Source organism: Suricata suricatta, chromosome 1 (assembly GCF_006229205.1).
Source record: "Suricata suricatta isolate VVHF042 chromosome 1, meerkat_22Aug2017_6uvM2_HiC, whole genome shotgun sequence".
Taxonomy (NCBI): domain Eukaryota; kingdom Metazoa; phylum Chordata; class Mammalia; order Carnivora; family Herpestidae; genus Suricata; species Suricata suricatta.
The window spans coordinates 64,189,498-64,204,516 of record NC_043700.1 but is presented as its reverse complement, the minus strand read 5'-3'; the positions used below and the strand labels follow the sequence as shown (position 1 = coordinate 64,204,516).

Here is a 15,019-nt window from a genome sequence, read left to right as displayed (position 1 = left end):
CTATAAAATAAGGAGGCAGATGTTTAGTGATACATAAAAGCCAGTCTCCTTATTTTATAGAAACATTTTTCAAGCATATTTCTGACTATCATGTCTGTGAGAAAGACCAATGCTAAGAGTTTGTACTCAAAGATGTGGTGGGATTTGTGATCGACTGTAAATTCAGAGCAACTGTTGATGATCATTATCATGTATAAAGTTGTCGTAATTTTAGTTGAATGCTTTACTTGTTAAAGATGGTTGCACTGATGGTAACTCTTACAGCTAGATTTAATTTTACAATTGCCATTAAGTGACCAAATGACTCATTTGTAAAGGGCCAGTTTGTAATGTGATTAGGGGAAAAATTGGACCCTAATGCTTTGTTTAAGATCCTAGTATTTTTAAAATTTGCATCTTAAATCTGAAGATAAAAACATAGTGTGTGTATGTTTTGAGAAAGAATAAAGATTGCAGAGTGGTCTAGTCTAGAAGTCCTTTGGTGATTTAGAGAAATGAAGCAGAACTTTTTATTTTATATTTGTTTGTTTCATTAGCTTCACAACAATTTACGGTACCTAATCATTGTGTAAGATACAGTCAAGAAAAAAAGTCCCATCATAAATATCAAAGAAGAACCAGGAAGTCTGCCCACAAGTGGTTTTTTTACACTTTCTAACTCATGCATATCATTCTGGTGACAGATGTGCATTCTGAACTGAGAAAACAATAACAAAGCTTAATGAGATTTGTAAATTATTATAATAAAAAAACCCTTCAAGCAGCCAAACTCATTTTTGCAGTCATTTAAAACTCTATTGCAGAAGAGACCTAATTCAGAATAAATAGCATTTTTCTTTCCCTCAAAAGGACAGAAAATTTAAAAGATTTTCCTGTATATGAGTTATTAAAAATCTCGTAGTTAAGTGTGGTAGGCTGAATAATGTCCCCAAACTCACCACCACACCAAAGATTTTCCATAGCCTGATCCTGTGAATATGTCACCTTACATGGTAAAAGGGACTTTGCAGATATGATTCAGAATTTTGAGATGGGGTGACTGTCTTAGATTATTTGGTTGGACCCAATGTGGTCATAAGGGTCCTTATAAGAGGGAAGAAGATCAGAATCAGTAGCAGGAAATATGACAAGAGAAGCAGGAAAGGACCACAAGCCAAGGAATGCAGGTAGCTTCTAGAAGCTGGACAAAAAAAAGGAACAGATTCTCCCCTGGGGTTGTGGTAATTTATTACAGTAGTAATAGGAAACTAATATGCTGAATCAATACTGTGGGATTTATATAGACATATTTTACACCATTTAGTATATAAAAATAAATAACTGAGGGGTAATACCAATTAATTTCATACTAATTATTTTTAATGTTGTCAATCACCTTAAGAATAGGTTGCCAAAAAACTTCCAAAAGTTGAATGGATACCAAGTTGATAGTATACTTAATTACAAATAATTTTTAAAAATCTTTTATGTGCTTAGTAAATAAAACAGACATGACTCATATTTTCAGACAGGATAGTGGGGACAGTGATGGGTCTTAAATGAATAATTTCTCATTAATTTGTTATATTTTTATATAGCATAAGATGCCATTAAGTGTTCAAAACAGGGCAAACTGATTTAGCCTGTCATATTAGGGGAGGCTTCCCTGAAGAAATGTTGTTTAGTTGAGACATATAAGAGAATAGAGCCATTTCATCATCTAAAAACCTTTTTAAAAATAACTGTTTTTTTAGAGATCTGAGAAGGGACTCATGGCTTTTAAGTGTTTATTTACTTTGAGATAGGGAGCATGAGCAGGGAGGGGCAGAGGGCAAGGGAGAGAGAGATTCCCAAGCACACCCCGCACTACCAGCACAGAGCCTGATGTCAGGCTCCATCTCATGAACTGTGAGGTCATGACCTGAGCTATAATCAAGAGTTGGACACTTAACTAACTGAGCCACCAGGCACCCCAGGATTCATGGCTTTAAAAAAATCTGGTTGCAGTGTGGAGAAAGAATTGAAAATGAAGATATATAGGAATAGCAGTTATGAGCTATTTAATCAGTTTAGAAACATGATAATAGCATTTTCTGACCAGGATAGTATTGGAAGGGATGGAAAGATTCAAGAGGAATTTAGGACACAGAACTGACAGAAAGTGGAGAGGTGGGTAGAAAAAGAAGAACATAGAACACATTTATCTCTAAATTAAGCCAAAAGAGAAAACAATGTTATCACCTTGTTTGCTCTGCAACATTTCATACTTCACATCTAGGTACAAATACAAAGCTTTAAACAGAATATCGATGATGACTGCCATTTAGGAAATTCAAGTGTGTTACTACTGGAGTGCAGCAGGGGGCTGTGGGAAACAAAATTAGAGGCTGGGCCACTTCGTGGGAGGCCTTGTACGTCATGACAAGGAGCTTGGACTAGATCCTACAACGTGGGATGAAGTATCCCAGGATGTTTTCTAAGCAGGACAGACTTGTGCTTTAGGAGAACTCTCACGACAATGCAAACAGACTAGAGGCCTTGCTATATATAAGGAGAAAAGGTGATGTGAGAGGCACCGGGGTGCATGAGGTGAGGTACTATAGGTTTGTGCCCTCAAGAAATTCTCTGGAGCCCATGTGGAGCTCAGCAGTGGTGACTAGGGTCTCTTCAAAGATCCTGGGATATCAGGTGAAGTCCGGGAGGTCTGAAGCATCTGAGAGACGTCTGATAGGAGGGCTGGTGGGGGCGTTAGATGAAAGAGAAGAGGCTACGATGATGTCCAAATGTCCAGTTGTTCAATTTGGGTGATCAGAAGTGTAGCTGGTACCAGAGCTGAAGTAGGTGATATAGTTGGTGTAGAAGGGATATCATGGGGATTATGAGGGTGCTCTTTATTTCTTGATTTCAACACCTTTATTAAATAATCTCATTAAGGAAATACAATGTTAGTAATGCTTTTCTATTTGTGGCATATGTTGGAGTAAAGATCGCAACACTGTACCTTTAGATAGGAAGCATGATTTCAGTATTAATCCCTGGCTTCCCTAAAGTGATAGTTTTCCATGAATTACTATTTTCAGTAGCATTTCTGTAATTTCTTTACAGTTGTAAGAAACTTGGCACCTGTTTCAGATATTCCTTTAAGAGTTATACAGTGAGGGATCCCTGGCTGGCTCAGTTGGTAGAGCATGTGACTCTTGGGTCTTGAGTGGTGAGTTCAAGTCCCATGTTGGGCTAGAGTTACTTGAGAGAGAGAGAGAGAGAGAGAGAGAGAGAGAGAGGGAGGAGGGGAGGGAGAGAGGGAGATGATATGGTGATACCCACAACCAGTAGTGCGATTGTTAAATTTTCAGGAATTTTATGAGTTAATTGGTAATAACACAGCTGTTATTAAATTCATAATAATATAAATTTATAACCAAATAAGTTATATTAAAAGCACAAGAATACTCAAAGCTCATCACTTTCTAATTATTTTATTACATTGTACTGTTATCTTAGCTCTTGAGATTATTTACATCTATTGTATCTATATGGTAGAAATATTTTATAATGATGTCTTCTGATTATCTCTTCCTAAGTCCATTATCAGTGATACCACATTGAGAGCTTGAAACCCATCACAAGAGAAGTATTGACATTATGGAAATCAGCTACAAATTAGAACATGATATATTATTTTTTTCATTGTATAGAATTAAGAAAACAAGAGAGAAAAGGTTAATAATAAGCATTAAATTCAAAAGCATATCTATAGCCATTATGTTGCAAATAGAAAAAAAATTGGGAAATATTCTTTCAGTATTTGAAAACTCTTATCTGAGTTGGCAAAGAATTTGACGGCATCATTATTAATTTCGCGAAGCTCCAACATACGTCTCTGTTTCACTTTCATCTTAGTTATTAGTGCAAATGAAAATATCAACTAACGTAATGTCAGACCTATACTCATTTATCATTTGCAACCAAAGTTTGGCTGCTAATATTAGTTTGGTAAAAATCAATGAAAATATTCTCTGAGAATTAATTGCCTATCTGGGATTTACATATTAGTTTTATATATTTTATTATTATTTGTAATTTGTGCAATATACTTTATGTCAGTAAAATTTTAAATAAACTTATGTACCATGTACATATAGAGACTTTTTTTCTTATTTTTGGCAAGTTTGTTAAATATTTACCAATAAGCCACTGCCTGGAAATATATTTGCAGAAGATATGGAAAGTGCTATTATACCATTTTATATTGAAATGAGGCCTAACTGTAATAACTCAGGAACTCTTATTTCTCTTCTCTGTTGTCTTTAACTCTAATGATAATGGCTTGTGGTCCTCTAGGAAAGGTATGATCTGTATTCATCTTTCCTGGATACCATCTCAAAAAATAGAATTGTTTTCTGTGCAATAACCTTAATTTTGGATTCTGCCTGGATCTTCTAGGAAAAACAGAAGGAGACAGAATGGACAGAAATACTATAATCACCAAGACCCACATCCTCTGCAGCTGTAGCCCCTAAGAATCATGGGCTAGTGCAAAATAGGGCATAGACCAAAGGCATCTAGCAAATCCAGTGAGCAGCTGGCATGGGAATTTAATCGAGTCAGACTGAAAACACAATTTAGCCATGTAGGACGCTCCAGAAATTCCATACTTATTAGAGTTTGCTACTTCTTTATTATTTATAAACAATAGAAATGCATTCCATATAGTACTAGAGGCTAGGAAATCCAAAATCAAGTGCTGACAGACTCGGTGTCTGGTTAGAGCTGGCTTCCTGGTTTACAGATGGCAGTATTTTTGCTGTGTTCTTAATTGGTGGAAGGTATGAGGGACCTCTCTTAAGGTCTTTCTTGTAAGTTCACTAATACCATTGATGAGGGCTCCACATTCATGACCTGATCACCACCTCAAAATATTATCACACTGGTGATTAAGTATCAGTGTATGAATTTTGCAAATACATAAAAATCCAGTCAACAGCAGTGTTTTAATTTTTTTAGATTTTTTTTAACACTTATGTATTTTTTAGAGACAGAGACAGAGCATGAGCAGGGGAGCAGCAGAAAGAGAGGGAGACACCGAATCTGAAGCAGGCTCCAGGCTGACAGCAGCCTGCTGGATGTGGGCCTCCTACCCACAAACCATGAGATCATGACCTGAGCTGAAGTTGGACCCTTAACCACTGAACCCCCCCAGGCATCCCTAATTTTTTTAATGTTTATTTATTTTTGAGAGAGAAAGAGAGGGAGAAGGAGAGAGGGAGAGAGGGAGAGAGGGAGAGAGAAGGAGAGAGAGGGAGAGGAAGATAGAGAGGGAGACACAGAATCTGAAGCAGGCTCCAGGCTCCAAGCTGTCAGCACAGAGCTTGGCATGGGGCTCAAACTCAGGAACTGGGAGATCAGGACCAGAGCCCAAGTCAGACGCTTAACTGAATGAGCCACCCAGGCACCCCAACAGCACTGTTTTAAAACTATACTTTTATTATACTAAACGTCCACAAGGGCATCTTCTTAAAAATATATTAAACATTATAGACAAGGCTAATTTATTTTCAATATGAATAGCTACTTCTGTCTCGTCCTCATGAGATTTAACCATTAAAATTAGTTGTGAAACATTCTAGCACTGTCTTTGTTTTTAGACTAATTCTTCTAGCTTCTCAAGTTAAATGTTCACTAATTCATTTTCAACCTTGATTTAACATAAAATTATATAAAACTATAAATTCTCCTATTAGCAAATTTTTGACCATTTCCCCAAATTGACAACATGAAAATGTAATCATGGCTAATATCTATATAATACAGAAATTTTTATGTCCTAATTGTCTCAATTTATTTTTTGTCTTACATAAATGAAAGTTGGCAGGTGGAGCCAACTGTATAGTAGCCTGGTCTTCTTAATATCAGTAAGAACACAAATTCTCTCTGTGTCCTGACATTTTAGTCTCATCTTGAGACTGGCGCTATTGTTTGTCAGAGGTAGATGCTTTCTTGCTCATATCCTGAAAGATAGACTGGGAGAATTTCTCCTATAACCATGATATATAAATCCTTTCCACCTGATTGGGCCAATTTTGTCCACATGACCACTTCTGAGGACCAAGCAGGCACCAAGAGCACGACCAACCTTTGGTATGAGAATCCATCCTGAATATGGGAATAGAGTCAGCTTTCCTTAAAGCACGAATCTGTGAAGACATAGGGGCGATACACAGTAATACTGAGAGAAATAATTAGGAAAACGATGTTGGCTAGAAATCTACCTTAGTCTTTTCCATCAGCTAATATCTTTCATATTGTTTTATATGGGTTTTAATTTTGTTATTCTTGGTATGTGAGTGCATATTAAAGATAGATATCAAGCTGTAATATATGATTGTTATTTTATATATTAATATAATTAAATATATAAATAAATATAAATGGATTTATAGTAAATATATAATATAAATAAAAACATAATTAATATAATTAAAATTATTTTTCTTAATTTATTTAATTTTAATTGCTTTTATGATTTTTTTCACCTAGAAAAGTTGGCAGTTTACATAGTCAAATCTATCAATTAGAATTTCTATTTTATTAATTTTTAGGAGGTTTTTAATTAATAGATGATTTTTTATGCATAGTTCACATAAAAATTATTTTTGTGTGATATGTAATAAAATACTCATTTATTTTATTTTGCAAATTTTTACTCAGTTAACTGGTTTCATCTGTTAATTAATCCTTCCTTTGGCCACTGGATTTTTAAAATGAGAACAGGGAAGTTCACTAATTCAGTAAGAATGCCACATGATGGTTTGTGATTTGTCATGAAATATAGTTCAGGATATTGGTGTTCAAAGTTAATATTGTTGGCTTTCTTTTATAGCTACATAGGGGCATAAACGACAAGAAGTAAAAATATATAGGGCGCCCAATGTGTTCTTCGTGGTTTCTATTTGTAATATTTACAGCAATTTTGGGGGGGTAATTATCGCTTTTATCTTATGGATGAGGAAACCCAAAGGGAATGATAACTTGTTCAGTCTAGAGCTAGTAGGGGAGGAGGTAGGAGCCAATAACTTTTGCTGTTTCATCTTTTACTTCATTAGAAGGAAACAAAAGATGGCAGGGCTATTCATTGGTGACATACTCAAGGGTACCGAGGGCCCCTTCCACAGAAGTCAGCTAAGAGATTTATGAGGAGTCTGAATATTAAACCATGTGGAGCTTTTTATTCTTGTGAATTTTTGTTTCATTCTTTTCAGTAGCTGAAAAGCTTTCCTTTGGTAAACAACCATTATTTCATTTTCATATCTCCCTACCCAACCCCTTTTGTAAGGTGAGGTATCCATGATTATCTGTGACTATTTTGGCCTCATAATATACTGGCACAGACTCGGGAGTTCAATATGTTATGACTTCCAAAATCACTGTTCAATCCAGACTAGGAAAGATTTTGTTTTCCCTGATGGCAGTGAAGTGGCTCAAGACTGGTTGCTCTTCGTGGAAGGAAAGCACGGCAGGAGTGCGGCAGTCTTAGCGCTCGCTTGTGCCTTCTGTCTGGAACAGGTATATCCCGTCCCTCGAGGTATGTGACTATGAGTGTCCATTATATAATATTTTATGAAGATAATAAATTCACTTTTGCTATTTCTTGTTGTCTTTTCACGCAAATATCTGATGTATTCAAATGGTATAAGAGATTACTAAACCGTTCTTAGGAGCACCTGGGTGGCTCAGTTGGTTAAGCCTCTGACGTCGGCTCAGGTCATGATCTCATGGTACGTGGGTTCAAGCCCTGTGTTGGGCTCTGTGCTGACATCTAACTCAGAGCCTGGAGCCTGGAGCCTGTCAGATTCTGTGTCTTCCCCTCTCTGACCCTCCCCTGCTTGTGCTGTCTCTCTCTGTCTCTTAAAAATAAATTAAAAAAAAAGAGACTCTTAAACCTTTTTTGTAAGTCAGTTGCCTACCGATTCCATGATGAGGTCACTAATCCATGATGCCATTCCTAGAATCCTAAAAGGCAGGGACTCCATGAAATTAATTGTAATGTAAACAAAAATTTCTCTTCATTAAAGGACCACCATGCTTTTGTCTATCAATTTATAAATACACAGAATTGGCTGCATTACCATTTTTGTTTTGTCTTAAGGGAAAGTCCAGAGCTAAAGGCAATGCTGGGCATTGTCACTGCATTAATTTCATAAATTAGTTTATTTCTACCTATATTTAATGATTTGAGGCTTTATATGTATACTTTTTAACAACCTTATTATAGGCATAATTTTTCTTATAAGCCAACTCAAATCCAATTTGAAAGTCAGAAAACAAGATGTAAGTTAAAAACTGGGAGATATATTCTTTTTCCAAATATGGGGCTCTCTGGGACTACGAAAGCCCAGCCTTCTCATATTCTGCCTTCTGATTGGCTTGCTTTGAAAAGGAAGGAAAAACCCTCAGGATGGGTGCCACAGAAATACAATTAGCTAACAGTTTCAATAGGATATTGAAACAGCTCAGACTATTCAAATTTCTGAGTGGACAATAACCTCAACTACTTGCTTATTATAGAGAAGGGAACTGCAGTAGAATTTAAAAACCTCCCTTTTATCTCATATTACCCCCACCAAAGAAGCTTAAAACCAAAACTAAACCAAAATCAACCAAGCACACAACATATACAAGATCTAGAACCCCATCTTTCTCATTGTGACCTTGATGTGATTGGCAGCAGTAATGGTCCATCCTCCATCTAGACTTCCTTAAAGTTGCAATGTAAGGATGCAGGTCCTATCCAGCCTTCCCCTGTACTTAAAGGGGAAGGCACCGGCTTCTCCTGAAAGGGCGCCCCTTAAGGAGGGACAACTCCTGCAGTGCCCAATTGGGAGAGGCCAGCCAATACCTTTGACTTTTCTAGAGGCGGGCCTAGTCACGCCCCACGTGGGGCATCCTGGCCCACTCTGATTGGTCAATACTCCAAATGTCGTGATTGGCTCCCACAACTGACAGTATTGATGGGGGGGGCAGGGATTGGATCACTGTACACCTGTCATCATTTCCTGTAACTCCCCCTCCCAAAGGCATAAAAGGCCCTGCCCTGCCTTTGTCGGGGCTCTCTCCACGTGGCAGGCGGGTAGGGTGGAGACTGTGAGCCCGAGCTTAAGCTTGTAATAAAGGCCCTTTGCTTTTGCAGGCGTGACTTGGTCTCCCTAGCAGTCTCTGGTGTTTGTTTTGGGGTGATTTTACAAACTTGGGTACAACAGCAACACCCACTTCTTCCTAACCTTTAGTGCTCAAATCACTTCAGTATGTTACTGCAGAGTTGTGAAAAGAAAAACAGAAGCAAAATCTCTGAACTTAAGAACATTAAAGTACTCTCCCTGTTGGGCATTTATGATTCTTAACCATTTCCTAAATGATAATTAAACCTTTATCTTGAAGATAAATCCCGTGCATAAGGACAGCATAGCATAATAGAAACTATCAAAATAAATACATGTGGGGAGGCTTGCCACACACCACATAAAATCTTTCAGTCTTTGATGGATTTGTGACAACAAATGTACCACAAGTATTTCAAAATTTATTCCTTAATTGAGATTTGTCATATTGGCTTAGCAATGTGTATCTTTGCTTTGTGAGAAATAATAAAACATTTGTTCATGGATCTGTGAGTACAGTAGAAGCCATTGTGTCTGTTAGGCCTTTGAAAACCCCAAATTATGCGTTTCAAAGCGTCTCTTGAAATCACTGAGACTGCAAGCTTGTACCTGTGGAATTTGATGGTTTGACATGCCTTTTCCAGAAATAAGAGGTGCCTTGTTGGTTTTCAGTATGGTTAAAGTTCCTGCAGGCTGTCAGATACCTTTGTGGAAAAGGGAGCTATATTTGGAAAGGAGTCAGCAAACCTCAGATTGTAATTGTTTTTCCTGCCAAAAAACATACAGAGTTCTGCTGAATCCTTGACAGCTGTGCCTTGTCATGGAGAAAAATCTTCAACAAGCAAACAAAGAAGCATTTATCCCTATCATATATTATGCCCTGGTGGTGTGCATAATCTGTCTATCATTTTAAAAACTATACATAATTTTAAATAACTCTACCAAGAAGCAATAGTATCAATTTTTTTCTATTTTGGCATTTTGAAAATGTTTTGCTTCGGGGAAGGGAGAAGATAATTACAAACCGATCAATTTCAAGTATGTCAGGGGTAAAGTTACAAAAGAGCATTTTTTCAGTTTTTGTAGGAACTTATTCTTATAGATAGCACAGCAGGAATTCCAGCATTTTTATCATTTCTGTAGTCAGTTAAAAGACCACCTCTAGTCTGTGATGCTATAACACTTTCAGACTAACATCCAGAATTCCTGCACAAGTGTTCCTGAGTCTTTGTTTCAAAAGCAGGAATTTGTATTTTGACAAAACAATTTCCTGAAAAGATGGACTGCAATTCAGACTTTTTCTTTTGATATAGTGTTAGAAAGGATAAGCCTGAACATTTTGGAAAATTAGAAATCATTGGACTCCTGAATTAAGGAGTTGATTTTTACAAATTTTTTGAAATGTGTGTAGAAATAAGAATGTATGTTGATTATTCTGGGTAAGAAAAGACACTTTTTCTTGGACCCATGTGATGGAAAGCTTGCAGTTTCTCAAGTGGCTGTAGTTTGCATTCAGCAGGGATGCATTCTCATCGAGAATCCCAGCTGGACCAGTCATGTTACATGATGTTCTTTTTCTAAAACTAAAGTCAGTCTAACTGCAAATGGCAAGACATGCAAGTTCAGTTATTATTGGGTCTTTCTTTCTTACCACTCTCATCATCTGATGGTTACTAGAGTCCGTGCTTAGAGTAGGACTATGGGGAAAGACTCTCCATGCTTTCGATCATGGTTGTCACTACTGATTGTCCAAGTTCAAGCTGTCACTACTGATTGTCCAAGTTCTCAAAGGGAGAGGACTTGACGTGTTGGAGAATGAGAGGGTACATTTGTCAGAGCTGAGTGTCTTGGAGCCTCAGTCCTGCTTTTACTATGGTCCCTAAGTGAGTCACACATATATTTCTCTTCCTTCTGAGTATCTGTGACTAACTGAGGACCCTGAGTGGGAATGAAATGATGCTTTCTCTTCTTGGGGTACCCATCATTGTTCTCTATTTTTTTTTCCAGTTGTGAAAGCTCCCTTGCTTTCATCTTTTTTTTTTTTTTGTTTGTTTTCCTCCTTAGTGTCTTGGGAATTACACAGCATAATCTTATTGGGATTAACTTTTGAAAACAAAACAAACCCGGGTGCTTGGGTGGCTCAGCTGGTTAAGTGTCCAGCTTCGGCTCAGGTCATGATCTCACAGTTCGTGACTTGGAGCTCTGTGTCAGGCTCTGTGCTGACGGCCCAGAGCCTGGAGCCTGCTTTGGGTTCTGGGTCTCCCCCTCTCTCTGTTCTCCCCACTTGCACTCTGTCTCTCTCTCTCTTTCTCTCAAAAATAGAGAGTAAAAAGAAATTTATAAAATAAAAAGAAAAGAAAACCAAACCAAACAAAACTAAGAAGTCATGTTCCATCAGGGTTATTCTACTTTCCAACCTGTAATATAAACCAATAGCTAAGGGCATATTAAAGACACACTGCTTTCTCAGGGGAAAAGGGAAGGGCAAAATCTTAGGAGACAACACAGGAAGGAAAAACAAAAATTAATATGCAAACATCATTTTTCTAATTGTGTGAGTTTGGATAAATTATTTAAGCCCTCTATCTTACCTTTCTCATCTATACAACAGGATAATAATTATACCCACTCTGAAGATTAATGCTTATTACTACATTCAGAACTGTGCCTAACTCATTACGTAGTTTATTAATATTTGTGTTCTTATTTTTTAGACAATATAGCATACCACAGAAGAGCATAGTCTCTTAAATCAGACTGTCTGAATATTTATCTGAGTTTGGGCAAAGTTGCCTGCAGGGTATCAGTTTCCTTCTCTGTGTAATGATGGGGATAGTAAACAAACTAGCTCAGAAAGTTCGGGGAGGGTAAAGTGCTTGGGAGAGTGCCTTGTGCATAGTATTCAAAATATCTCTTGATGAATGTACCTACCAGCCTAAGAGTCTTATACCAAATATATATATCATATGTCATCACCTGGTAGGAATAAACATATGTATCTATATCTGATCTCTATCGTTTATATCATCTATCTCTATCTTTATCATCTCTCTCTCTTTCTCTCTCTCTCTCTCTAAATATATCTAAATAAAACATTTGTTATATTATACATATTATATGAACAAATAATAGTCAATCAATTTATTTCAAATGTCTTCTGAACTTGATAATATGTGTTACAGTAGCAAAAAATTTTTTTAAATTTGAATTATCCTGAGTTTTTTGCCCTCTTGTATGGATGAAAAATACCACCACCACCACCATGGCCTCTAACAATAGTAGCAATGAATCTATGAAGTGAGTCAGGGTCATGGATATAGTTGGATGAATTCTGAGGATGAATTCTCAACTTTTAATGATGGATATGTCAGACTTTGATATTTTATTCTAGAACAAGTATTAGATTTTATACCATTTAAAATATTAGTTAATTTTGGGGGCTCATGGGTGGCTCAGGTTAGCATTTAAATCTTGGTTTTGGCTCGGGTCATGCTTATTACTACATGGCTCATGAGTCTAAGCCCCATACTGGGCTCTGTGCTGAGAGTACAGAGCCTGCTTGGGATTCTCTCTCTCTCTCTCTCTCTCTCTCTCTTTCTCTCTCTCTCTCTCTGCCCCTCATCTGCTTGCTCTCTCCCTCTCTCAAAATAAATAGATAAAAACTTAAAAAGTATAATGTTAACTTTTATCTTAGTAATAAAATATATGTTGGGATTTTCATATAGTATAGATTTTGAAGATTTTAAGCCCCCGTTTTTATTCCTATACCCTTTCCCCACTAAGAATAAGTCATAATAAATATTAAAAAACCAAAATCTGAAGAATAATATTATAGTCTCTAGATTTTACATAAATCCTTATAAAGCAATTATGCTTCTTGAAAATGAGCCATGATTCTAAATACATCAGGAAATAATGTGAAAATATAGCAAATATAAAGTGTCTGAAATGTCTACTGTTACTCTAGTTATTTTTGATATCCCATATGGTGACATCAAGTGTCTTCAATAAAATATCTGAACCATCAAAGCCAATTTGGCTCATGTGGTGGAGAGAATAAATTCACTTATATACTTATCCCTAGAGCTGATACTAGAAAAAAGAAGGTCAATGGAATCTGGTTGCTGGTATGATTTTCAAGGGGTAATTCTGAATTGTTCAGTATATGGAGCATTCTTCAGATTCTGTGTCACTCTCTCTCTGCCCTTCTCCTGCTTGCACTCTGTCTGTCTCTCTCTCAAAAATAAGTAAACATTAAAAAAATACTATTGACAATAATAACTTTTTAATCAGTTAGAGGAATTATACTGTTTTATGTAAAAATAGGTTATCTGCATACCAATACAATTAACATACTACATTAAACAAGGATAATATATGCACAGGACAAAACTTGGAATTTTATTTCTGCCAGCAATTTAAGGTAATAAATACTGCGTGTGTGTGTGTGTGTGTGTGTGTGTGTGTAAAAATATTTGCTAACTTAGCAGTTCAAGATACTTGACCTTTATACTTTTTAACATTAATACTTGATACAGCTTTTTAATTCATTCTTTGAGTAATTATGTACTACTTAAAAGGCTTTCTACACATATGTGAATAACACAGGTAAACTGAAAGATATAATTACAACTAGAAAACATAAGATAAGGCAAAACTAAAAATACTGTTGGGGCACCTGGGTGACTCAGTCAGTTAAGTGTCTGACTTCAGCTCAGATCATGATTTCACGTTTCATGGGTTTGAGCCCTGTGTCAGGCTCTGTGCTGACAGCTCAGAGCCTGGAGCATTCTTCAGATTCTGTGTCACTCTCTCTCTGCCCTTCTCCTGCTTGCACTCTGTCTGTCTCTCTCTCAAAAATAAGTAAACATTAAAAAATACTATTGACAATAATAACTTTTTAATCAGTTAGAGGAATTATACTGTTTTTAATCTTTCAAGCAAAATATCCCCTTCTGCTTAATGAGCCATAGCTGGAGTTAAAAGATGTTCCATTTGTACAGTTTTATGAGTTAACTATTTCTATAACAATGGTGAGTAGCAATTAGAAAATCTCCTTTTGCTCACCAGTTTGTGCATCTGGATCTGTCTCCAGTGCTTTTCTTCCTGGGTCAGCTGGGGTGACTCTGCTTCCTATGCCCCTCATTGTCCTTGGACGAGCATGTTGTTGTGGTGTGTCCTCCTTGTGAAGATGACAGAGATGCAGAAAAGTATGCCAAACCTGGGTAAGAGCACATCATGCTCGTTTCATGTTTACTGGCATCTTATTGACCCAAACAAGTCCCATGGTCAAGTCCAAAGTGAAGAGTATATATCCACTCTTCTCTCCCAACAAGGGTGGCCATCACAAAAGAGTTAGATGCAGAGAGAGGTAAAGTACTCTGGTCAATAAATCAATCTACTACATGTAGTTATTGCTACCAAATTAGAAAAACTTATTTGTGATAGAAATTGATTGACTCCAATTTTTTATGTACCCTTATGGACCCTTTCAGTTCTACACTAAATGACAAAAGCATGAGCATATCACATCACACTCAGAGCTCAGAATGTTCTTTAACCTAGAAGGTCATAGTAAAGTGCTTCATAACCCACAGTTTAATGGATTTGGCTCTGGAAAGCATTTCCTCAAGTCCTGTGAAACATTTTGAAGTTATTTGAAAATATGCCTAGTAACATGCCATTGGTTACTTTCTCTAATGAGTAATTATTTTTTAATGGTGCATCCTTTTAGCATATTCCAGCTTCAAAATTATGAATTTTTCCTACTCCAATGTGACAAATTTTAGACTATTCAGTGGATTTCATCACTGATATATGTATCCTGGCATTAACGGGGTGGCGGAGAGCTGTTTTATTCCTTATTCTCCAACCTGTATGCACAC

At 36.7% G+C, this 15,019-nt stretch overlaps 1 long non-coding RNA gene across 1 annotated transcript; it reads right to left on the bottom strand.

Moving 5' to 3' along the window:
* Window positions 1-3,554: 3,554 nt before the first annotated feature.
* LOC115300813 lies at window positions 3,555-14,348 on the bottom strand. The gene is made up of 3 exons (XR_003912881.1): window positions 14,202-14,348; window positions 6,113-6,173; window positions 3,555-3,632 (listed from the first exon to the last, which is right to left on the bottom strand). It is a non-coding gene; the product is annotated as an uncharacterized LOC115300813 (long non-coding RNA).
* Between the last annotated feature and the right edge of the window lie 671 nt (window positions 14,349-15,019).